Genomic DNA, 11,128 nt, shown 5'->3' with positions numbered 1-11,128 from the left:
CCCATGCAGATGCTGCCTGGAGAGAAGAGGCCTCTTGGGCCGCCTGCCCACCCACCCGGCTTTGTCACTCGATCTCCCTCTTTACAAAGGCAGAACAATACCCGAGGGCTCCCTGAAAGGGAGACTATGGACTGGGAGGAGGGGGATTACCATCAGTGCCCACCCCCATTCCTGCTTCACTGGGCAGAGGGGCCGGAGACAGGGGCGAGGGGGTAGTGGAACCCTCTCTCAGCTCCTCCCTGGAGAGGCCTTCCTTCCTGGGGGTCCTGCACACGTGGGAAGGGACACCTCCCCACCTGTGTCCCCCACGCCCCTTTTGTCACCCTCGCCTGCACTCCCAGAGGCCCTTCTTCCCACGGTCTCCCTGACTATGGCCACATATCACTCCCACTGGACACTTGCTGCCCTGCCCTTCCCCAGCTTGGCTCTGACCCTGCCTCCTCCAGGACACTCCCCTGCTGGATGGCCCTGGTGCCTGTAGCTGTGCCCTCTTCCCCACCAGCCTGGGTGTCTTGGGTGCCTGGCCTGGACAAGCTCCCATCAAAGTTTGTTGAATGAAAAGCACGTTGTAATGAGGAGGGGGCCGGAGATCTTTCTGGAAGAGCCTGAATGCAAATGGGGCCTGAGGGCGGGGGAGGGGTATTGATTGGGCCCTGGAGCACAGAGGTGTTTGTGGGAGTAAGCAGGCCCATCCTGCACCTTCTCCGGGTGCCCAGGTGCCAGGACACCCTTCAGGGGGGCTGTCGCTGGTTGGGGAGGGCCCGCCAAGCTACAATGATGCCCCTGCTCCTGGGCAGGGGCAGGTGCAGAGTGACGCCACAGTCTGGGCAGGCAGAGGTGGGCAGTGCTGGGACAGGGGAGGCAGGAGCAAGGTAAGTGTGTGCGTTCGCACAGGGACATGCAGGGGCCTGGTTGCTTGTGTGTGTGTGCACGCGTGCCTGTGCACGGGGCAGGGCCGGCTGACATGCTCGGTGGTGCTCAGGGAATGGGCCCGCCTCCCTGAAGCCTGGTTCTGACTCGATTTCCCTTTATGGGGGTGTCCAGGGCTGGCCTGGACTGTTCTATTCTTACTAAAGAAGAATTTAAAAAACTCCTTATTAGGGCATTTCCAGTTTTCACAACTGATCAGCATTAGAGGTGAGGAGAGAAGTAATCCTTTCCCCTCTCTTTACAAACCCAGCCCTCAGACAATCAACGTTAAGAGTTCAGGCACTTCTCAGGGTGCCTGGGTGGCTTAGTCGGATAAGCGTCCGACTTTGGCTTAGGTCATGATCTTGCGGTCGGTGAGTTTGAGCCCCACGTCAGGCTCTGTGCTGACAGCTCAGAGCCTGGAGCCTGTTTCCGATTCTGTGTCTCCCTCTCTCTCTGCCCCGCCCCCTCTTGTACTCTCTCTCTCTCTCTCTCTCTCTCAACAATAAATAAACATTAAAAATTTTTTTAAAAAAGTTCAGACACCTCTTCTGATACTTTCTTACTTTGCAAACACATACATGCATAGTTTAGTCTTTTCTTAGCTTTTGTTTTACTAAAATGGAATTAATATTCTACATTTTACACCTCATTTTCCTCACCTAAAAATCTATCATGGATACAGATAGATGGATGGATAGATGATTAAAATAAGCACAGCACAATGTCGATGGTGGAATCTACATTCTTGGTTCAACTTTCTGTTCATTTTAAAGTCTCATAATAAACTATTTGAAAATAATCTGTCACGAATGTCTTCCTGCGTCGATACACAGGATCCAACCCATTACCCATTCTTCTTCTTTTTTTTAATTTTTAAAAATTTTTATTTATTTTTGAGACAGAAACAGAGCACGAGCCGGGGAGGGGTAGAGAGAGAAGGAGACACAGAATCCGAAGCAGGCTCAGACCCGACTCGGGGCTCAAACTCACGGACCGTGAGATCATGACCTGAGCTGAAGTCAGACACTCAACTGACTGAGCCACCCAGGTGCCCTTAACCCATTCTTCTTAACCGTCACTCTGATTCCCACTGTGTGGAATTATTATAAATTATTTAGCTAATCCCCTTTAGACAGACATTTAGGTGGTTTCTGTTATGATTTCTATTACCATGCAGATAAATGAATATATGTATCTATATTCAGGGTCTGCAAAAGGTGGTCCACGGGCCAAATCTGGACCCGCTGCCTGTTTTGTGAATAAAGTTTTACTGGAACAAAGTCATGCTCACTGGTTGACACAGAATCTGCAGTCTTTGAGCTACAATAGCAGAGGGCATTGTGATAGAGACTACATGGCCCACAAAGCAGAAAATAGTTACTATTTGGCCCTTTATAGAAAATGTTTGTCAAATGCTGAATGTACTTGTGCTTTTATTTTTATAGCATAGAGTCTGAGAACTTGTTAGATCAATGGGTATATGAGGTTTTTTTTACGGCATCATTGAGGTACATTATTGATGTGCAATTCACTATATTTAAAGTGTACAATTTTGGGGCATCTGGCTGGCTCAGTCGGTAGAGTGTGCAACTCTTGATCTCGGTGTTGTGAGTTTGAGCCCCACCTTGGGTGTAGAGACGACTTAAATAAAATCTTCAAAAAAATAAAGTGTACAATTTGATGACTTTTGACGTATGGATATACTTGTGGAATCATCACCGCAATCTACGCAGATAATGAGTATCTTCTGGTTAAAATGCAACTATCTTGGGGCGCCTGGGTGGCGCAGTCGGTTAAGCGACCGACTTCAGCCAGGTCACGATCTCGCGGTCCGGGAGTTCGAGCCCCGCGTCAGGCTCTGGGCTGATGGCTCAGAGCCTGGAGCCTGTTTCCGATTCTGTGTCTCCCTCTCTCTCTGCCCCTCCCCCGTTCATGCTCTGTCTCTCTCTGTCCCAAAAATAAATAAACGTTGAAAAAAAAAATTAAAAAAATAAATAAATAAAATGCAACTATCTTGCTGGGCACTAGCACATTCAAATGTTAATAACTAGTACATAACTGTTGTATACAATAACTGGCCAGTATAGTGTGAAACGAACTTAAAAATAAGTCCTGGGGTGCCCGGGGGGCTCAGTTGGTTGAGCATCCCACTCTTGGTTTTGGCTCAGGTCATGATCTCACGGTTCATGGGATCAAGCCCTGCGTTGGGCTGTGGTCAGAGCCTGCTTGGGATTCTCTCTCTCCCTCTCTCTCTCTGCCCCTCCCCACTCTCCTTTTCTCGATATAAATAAGTACATTTTTTAAAAAAAAGTGTATTTATTTTTGAGAGAGAGAGAGCGAGCGAGCAGGGGAGGGGCAGTGAGAGAGGGGGACAGAGGATCCCAAGCGGGCTCTGCGCTGACAGCAGAGAGCCCGACGCGGGGCTCGAACTCACGAACCATGAGATCGTGACCTGAGCCGAAGTCAGACACTTAACCGACTGAGCCACCCAGGCACCCCTAAATAAATAAACTTAAAAAAAAGTACCATATTTTAAGTATTCATTTACCTTTTTTTTTTTTTTTTTTTTTTTTGGCGAGCTCTGTGCCCGAACTCAGGACCCGGAGATGATCAGGAGTCGCATGTTCTACCAACTGAGCCAGCTTGGCACCCCTAATTTATATCTTATTTGGTCCTCTTAACACCTTATGAGATGGCTCTTATTTTAGTTTTCATGGGCTTAGGGAGAGTTAGAGCTACTGGCTTAAGGGCAAGCAATAGTGCCAGGATTAAAAAATAATAATCGTGAATATATTCTTCACCCCCAAAAGTTGTCTTGTACCTTCTCTCCCCTTCCCAGGTGCTGGACTGCGGTCAGTACAGTTTGGTTTGCATTTAGTTTACATGAGTGGAATGTTAATGTGATTTTGTAGGAATCACATCTTTTGTCAGCAAATATTAACTGAGCACCTCCTTTGTGCCGGGAGCCTTTGCTCACACAGCACAGGCCGGGCTAGCCTGGCCGCCTGCTCTCTGGTGGCCCAGGGACAGCCCGAGTCGTAGACGGGAGAGCCACCACTGTGGTGTCAGCCGATTGCTGCGGTTAGAGAGACGCCAGGGTGCGTGTCAGAAGGTGATACATGAGCTGGGTCTCAAAGCTAAGTGGGAGCCAGGTAGAAGAGAGGGAAGGGTGTTCTAGACAGAGGGCACAGCCTTTGCAAAAGCTTTGGAGAGAAAAAGGCAGCAGCCTGCCAGGGTCCGTAGTGGAGGCTGGAAATCTGGGATTTACCGTTGGGCAACGGGGGGCCTGGGAAGAATTTAAGGGAGGGCATGCTATGGGGGGCAAAGGACAAGCGTGGGCTCTGCGGCAGGGGGCGGGTGCAGGCAGGGACCCAAAGAGGTGACGAGTGCGAGTGCGTGAGTGTTGGAGAGGAAGGTGCTCTCACCGGGCCAAGGGAAGGGGAGAGGTATTTGAGGCAGAGGGTTGCAGAGCTATGAGCAGGAAGCAGGCCCTCTCAGCGCAGGGACTCTGGGGTTGCTGCCGGGAAGAGGCATCCCTCCTCTGGGGAGCCCCTCGTCCTGTGTCCAGCCCCAAGCCCTGCTGGGGCTACTGCAGCCACCCTGGGGCCAGGGCGGCCGGGAGGCGCCCGCGGCTACTGAAAGCCGCTTTTGTGCGGCAGCTCCAGCTCCTGTTTCGTTGACGTTGGAACCTGCTGCTTATTTATCCAACTTGAAGGGAAATTCAGCAGCAGCGGAGGGGAAAAAAATAACCTCAGCTGCCGAGCAGGGAGGAAGGAGGCCCCAGCCCGGCCCCTGCTGCCTCTGCCGCCCTGCCCAGTGCAGCCGGGGGCCTCGGGTCCAGGCCCACAGGCTGTCCCGGCAGCGGACGGGCCTCGTGCTCCCCAGCCCGGGTTCTCCCTTGGCTCCAGGGCCCAGGACCAGCCCCCTCTGAAGCTGCGGTCTGCAGGGCTGGCCTCTGGGGCTTCCCCAGGGAAAGTCACCTGCCTGTGGGGCAAGTGGGCCCTGACCACCAAGGGTCTCACCTCCTTACTCCGCCCCTGCCTGGGGAGGCTCCAGGCTGGACGGTCCTGAGCTCCTGAACGTTTTCTGGAGCCTTCCTCCTGCCCCGCCCCAGCCCCCGCCTCCGGGGCAGCCAGCATAGGAGCCTGGCTCTAGGCCACACTGGCCTCTCAAGGTGTGAGGGCAGAAGCCTGGCAAGGCCTGTCAGATGCAGAAGCATGACCTTTAGCCACTCCGGACCGTGGCCTCCCTCAGCCAGGGACGGACGTGTGGAGGAAAAGGTGTGGATGCTGCCCCCAGGCCCCCCCCCCCACGGCCCAGGGAGGGCCTCCCACTGCTTCACAGCCCAGACCGCCTCCCCTTCCAGGCTCCAACTCTTTCAGATTATGGTCCCAACCACTCCCTGTGTCCTGTGAGGCCCTTTCATACCCATGACCTTATTTGCCCCATTTTACAGATGAGGAAACTGAGGCTGAGTGGTCAGCTGGACCTTGGGCCAGACACTTGGCCTATGCCCTGCCTTACCTCTCTGCCTTAGGTCATCCCACCAGGGAGTCCCCGCGTCCATGGCCCCGTCATTGTGTCTCTCCCAGCTGCGGCACAGGCAGGGAGGATGTCCCTCCATCTTGGTCCCTCCTTGGTCCTTGCCGGTTGCTTGTCCTTCCTGGGTGTGCTCTGGGGAGAGGCAAGGGGAGCATTATCCCACGAGAAGGACAGAAGCCCCCTTCCCATACGTCTTCTCCTGTGGCCTGTACTGCCATTTCTGCAGGCATCCCCACCCCCCTGGGGCAAACCACACGTGGATCTTTGACGCCTCTAGGCCGCACGCAGGATGGTTCAGAACACAGTTTCTGGATTCAGCTGCCTGGGTTCAAACCGTGCTCTGCACCTGTCATCTTAGCTAATCTGTGCAGCCTCCCTGGGCTTGGGCCACATTTTGGCTCAGGACAACCCTCTGCTGACTGCGGACTCTTCATCACCATTGCTTTCTGATTATTCTTTTTAAAGAGAAAGAAACAGAATATATATAATTTATAATCACACATATTTTAAAAACTAGCATTATGTTCTGTGCACACTTCCGAGTTTACTCAATAGAAAGTGAAATGGGGCGCCTGGCTGGCTCAGTTGGCAGACCGTGAGACTCTTGATCTCGGGGTCACGAGTTTGAGCTCCATCTTGGGGGTAGAGATTACAAATAAATAAACTTTAAAAAAAAAAAAGTGAAAATCCAGGGGCGCCTGGGTGGCTCAGTCGGTTGGGCAGCCGATTTGGCTCAGGTCATGATCTCGCGGTCCGTGGGTTCGAGCCCCGCATCGGGCTCTGTGCTGACAGCTCGGAGCCTGGAGCCTGTTTCAGATTTCCCTCTCTCTGACCCTCCCCCATTCATGCTCTGTCTCTCTCTGTCTCAAAAATAAATAAACGTTAAAAAAAAAAAATTAAAAAAAAAAAAAGAAAATCCAGGGGCGCCTGGGTGGCTCATTTGGTTAAGCGTCTGACTTCGGCTCAGGTCATGATCTCATGGTTCGTGGGTTCGAACCCCACATTGGGCTCTGTGCTGACAGCTCGGAGCCCGGAGCCTGCTTTGGATTCTGTTTCTCTGTCTCTCTCTGTCCCTCCCCAGCTCATGCTCTCTCTCTCTCTCTCAAAAATAAACATTAAAACATTTTTTAAAAAAGTGAAAATTCACATTCTTCATGCCTTCTCTTCCCCCTCTCTGGAAGGTTCCCTGTTGGCAGTGGGAGGTGTGTCTATCCAGACTCAAAGACATTCCTACAGGTGAGTAAAATTGGGGTGCTTTTGTTTACTTATAATACTTTTGTGATTTTTTTTAAAAGGTAGCATTTTAAAAATTTATTTATTTATTTTGAGAGAGAAAGAGAGAGCATGGGAGGGGCAGAGATAGAGGGAGAGAGAATCCCAAGCAGACTCTGCACTACCAGGGCAGAGCCCAACACAGGGCTCGAACCCACAAACCACGATATCATGACCTGAGCTGAAATTACGAGTCAGACTCTTAACCGACTCAGCCATCTAGGCACCTCACTTTTGTAATTTTTTAAATGATTTTTATTTTTAAGTAATCTCCACATCCAGCATGGGGCTCGAACTCATGACCCCGAGATCAAGAGTCACATGTTCCTCCAACTAAGCCAGCCAGGTGACCCAATACTTTTGTAATTAAAGTGATACATGCATATAGTTGCTTTTTGTGTTTTTTTTTTTAACTGAGATATAATTTACGTTCAGATGCACAAGTCTTGTGTGTTCAGCTTGACCAATTAGTAACAAAGTGAATATGGGGGCGCCTGGGTGGCTCAGTCGGTTGAGCATCTGACTCTTGATTTTGGCTCAGGTCACGATCCCAGGGTTGTGGGCTCGAGCCCCACACTCAGCACAGAGCCTGCTTAAGATTCTCTCTCCCTCTGCCCCTCTCCCCTGCTCGCATGCTCTCGCTCAAAAATAAAAAAGTTAAAAAACAAAAAAATCCCAAAGTGAACACGGCCCTGTGACCACCACCCAGATCAAGAAACAGAGCATGTGTGCTCCCCCCACCGCCCCCGCCGCCCCCCAGGCCCCTCCCCCCCCCACCGAGGGCTGCTTCGTGTCCCCTTCCAGCCAGACGCTCTGCTGTTCTTGTTGCTTGTGTCTCAGCTCTGCTGCACCTGTTCTGGACCGTCTTATAAATGGGATCCTACGGTATTTGCTCTTTGTGTCTGGCTTCTTGCGCTCGGCGTGGTGTCTATGCGACTCCTCTGTGTCACTGTGAGTCTCTGTGATTTGTTTGCTCTTATTGCCGAGTGGGGCTCCACTGTATGGACATGGCACAGTTTGTTCTGGTGACGGACATCTGGGCCGTCTCCAGTTTGGGGCTTGCTTATAGATGGCACGTACATCTTATAGACTGAGTGTCTGTGTCCCCCCAAATTCCTGGGCCAAAATCCAACCCTCTGTGCGCAGGTAACGTAACAAGGTGGGGTCTTTGGCAGCTGACAGGTCATGAGGGTGGAGCCCCATGAGTGACACTAGCATGATTTTTGTTTGTTTAAGTAATCTCTACAGCCAATGTGGGGCTTGAACTCACGACCCTGAGATCAAGAGCCGCTCGCTCTTCTCACTGAGCCAGCCAGGCGTCCCGAGACTAGCGTCTTTATACAAGCTACGTGCACCAACGTGGTGAATCTTAAATCGTAAGGCTGAAAGAAGCCAGGGCCAGCAGAATACCTACTGTTCGTTTAGACAAAGCCTGGAAACAGGCGAAAGTAAATTAGATTGCTATTTAAAACAATTTTTTTTCAATACTTATTCATTTTTGAGAGACAGAGAGAGACAGGGGAGGGCAGAGAGAGACAGAGAGAGAGAGAATCTGAGGCAGGCTCCAGGCTCTGAGCTGCCAGCACAGAGCTTGATGCAGGGCTCGAACCCACAAACCATAAGGTCATGACCTGAGCTGAAGTCAGATGCTTAACCGACTGAGCCACCCAGGTGCCCCGGTTTGCTATTTTTGATAAATGTTACAGAAATGCAAAGCAGGTGACATCATAATTGGTAAGTAGATGTGGCAGTCATGCAGGGAGTTGGTTACGTTTGGGAAGGGCAGGAAGGGGCTCTGGGAATGGCAGGGAGTGTCCCTCTCTTGGCCAGGTGGCGTCACACAGGTGCTCATCTGATAACAAGTTTCAGTGCGAACACCTACATTTGGGGCACGTTTCTGTGTGTTAGGTTTTCCCACGGAAGAAGGAAAGAGGCACGAGAAGTATATGAAGGGAAATCCAAAAGTCCCCATCCCTCTCCCCCCTGCAGGGTTGACATGGTGGGACTCACTCTGTTTCCTTCCGGAAACTTCTATGCACTCACCTCCCTCCATGCACATGTATACAGAACAACGGGTGTTTTCTTGTGTTCCCCTTCAAAGATGTAGGTACCATTCTGCAGCTTTTTTTTAACTGGATGGGTCTTGGGCCCTTTCAAAGCTCAGTCTGCCCCCTGAGTAACCGTGGCTCAGCATTTCACACAGCATGAAAATATTCTAGCTGGACTGGATGAGTAATAGTACCCACTGCGTGGGGTGTTTCCTCAGTTTCCTTACCTGGAAATGACAGGAGCTGTGAAAGGAGATTAGCTTGAGGTTCAGATGGGTCCATACAGGAAGAGCCGCTCCTAATGGTGTGGGACACACGTCCATGCCCCCAGCATCGGCTGCGCAGGACTCGTTGGTTTGAATGATTGCGAACGTGTCATTTGCTTTAATAGCTAGAAGGGCAGGTCCTCGTCTTTTTTCCTCTGGATCATCGTCTTGGCTCCTTCTTGCTCACTTTCTCTTCTAGAAGAACTGTGTCATCTACTTCCTTAAGTAGTCCTATTGGATTTAGAGATTACTTTATTGAAGTTATAGACTAATTTGGGGAAACTCACACTTTTACAATATCGAGCCCACCCATCTGGAAGCAGATTATCTCTCTTTATATTCTGGTCTTTTCCTTCCTTCGTTCCTCCCTTCCTCTCCTGCTTGCTTCATCCCATACACATTTACTGAGCACCTGCTATGGTCCACACCTGGGGACACAGTGAGGACACAGACCCAGTCCCGGCCGGAAAAGCTGATGATCCATTCGGAGATTAGTGCAGATAGGTACATGCGCATGCACACACACACACAGACACACACACACACAGACACACACACACACAGACACACACACACACAGACACACACACACACACACACACACACACATGCTGGGTGATGTGGGGCTGTGAGGGCCTGCAGGTGTGGGGGCACAGAGCCATGCCCCGAGTGGCAGGGTGGAGGGTGGTAACTTAGCTGGGAGGGGCAGTCCTAGGTGACTCCTGCACACATGTCTTGTCCCAGGTCTTTATCCCCATTCTGAGCCCCCTCAGACTCTCTTCCAGATGGAAAGACATGTTCATCCAAAAGCCCCACTGAGTGTTGGTGGGGGAGGTCCCCCCACATCCCTTGTCTCCCCACATCCCATCATTGGTGTGCTGGGGCCTAAGGGCAGGTGGGGCTGAGTGTGCAGGGCCCTGAGTGTCTTGACCCAGAAAGTAGTAGGGAGCCTCTGCAGAAGACCGTAGAGATGGGGTGCCATTCTCGGACCGGCACTCTGGGACCTGGGGGAGGGGGCTGTGGCCTGTCAGGGCTGCACGAATAGGGAGGAAGGGAGTGTGCGGCTACAGACAGGGAGCCACGTGAATGAACGAATGAAGGATCAGCCCCCATGGACACAGTCTGCTGGTAGGGAAGAGTCCAGAGCTGGGGAAGGGCCAGCCCTCCCCGAGTGCCCCCACGGTGACATCAACCTCCACACCGGCTTGGCCCTCATCAGCCAGGGCAGGGCTCTGACCACAGGACTCTCCAGCCTGCAGGCTTCTCCTCTCCGCAGGGAGGCCTGAGGTTGGGCCAGCTGCCTGGCAGGAATTGGGACCAGGGAGGGGAGGCTAAGGGCAGGACGTCCCCACCACGGAGGGGTGGCATCTGCTTGGGAAGGGGAGGGGGCGCCGTGGCCAGGCGGCTCCTGGGTGTCTCGCCTGACCTGGCAGGTCGGTGCCAGGAGGGCCCTAGGCCATAGCAAGGGGCCGCCCCCTGCCCCGCATCCTTGCTGCGTCCGCTCCCAGGAGGGGTGGGGACACGGCAGCCCCCGGCCCGCCCCCGCACAGAAGCCCTTTCATGGACGGCTGGCTTGGAGCCCCACGCCTCCTTCCTGCCGGGCCCCCACGCAGATCCCCCTCTCTGGGCTCCCGCGGCAGGCCCAGGGTGGGGAGCAGCCGGGCACGGAGCACAATGTGGCTCCTTGTTCCCCAGCCCGGCCGAGCCTCCTGGAATTGGCCCATTTCCTGCCTGGGCCGTGGGGCCTTTTCCAAGGTAAATAAACAAATACAGAGAAGTTGGGGCCTGGGGTGGAAAGCGGGGTGTTGGGGTTTTCTTTCCGCCCCCAACCCCAACCCCATGGCCGTAGTTGCTGTGTGGCCGCAGGGGCAGAACAGAAGGCTGAGCCCCCACCCCCGAATTTTTTTGGCCCCAGAGAGAACAGGACCCACTGAAGATTTGGGCCTCCCAGTCTCCCCAGGTCCTGCCCTCACCCAGGGCTGCCCCCAGAGAGGAAGCAAGGAGCCAGGGACCCCCGGCAGGGGTTCCCAGGCAGGGGACAGGCAGCGGAGGTGTGGACAGAGCTCTGCAGTGGATGGCTGTCCCCGG

This window comes from Herpailurus yagouaroundi, unplaced genomic scaffold (assembly GCF_014898765.1).
Source record: "Herpailurus yagouaroundi ecotype Mexico unplaced genomic scaffold, PumYag 216, whole genome shotgun sequence".
In the NCBI taxonomy this organism is placed as follows: Eukaryota; Metazoa; Chordata; class Mammalia; order Carnivora; family Felidae; genus Herpailurus; species Herpailurus yagouaroundi.
Note: the sequence above shows the minus strand (reverse complement) of the source record.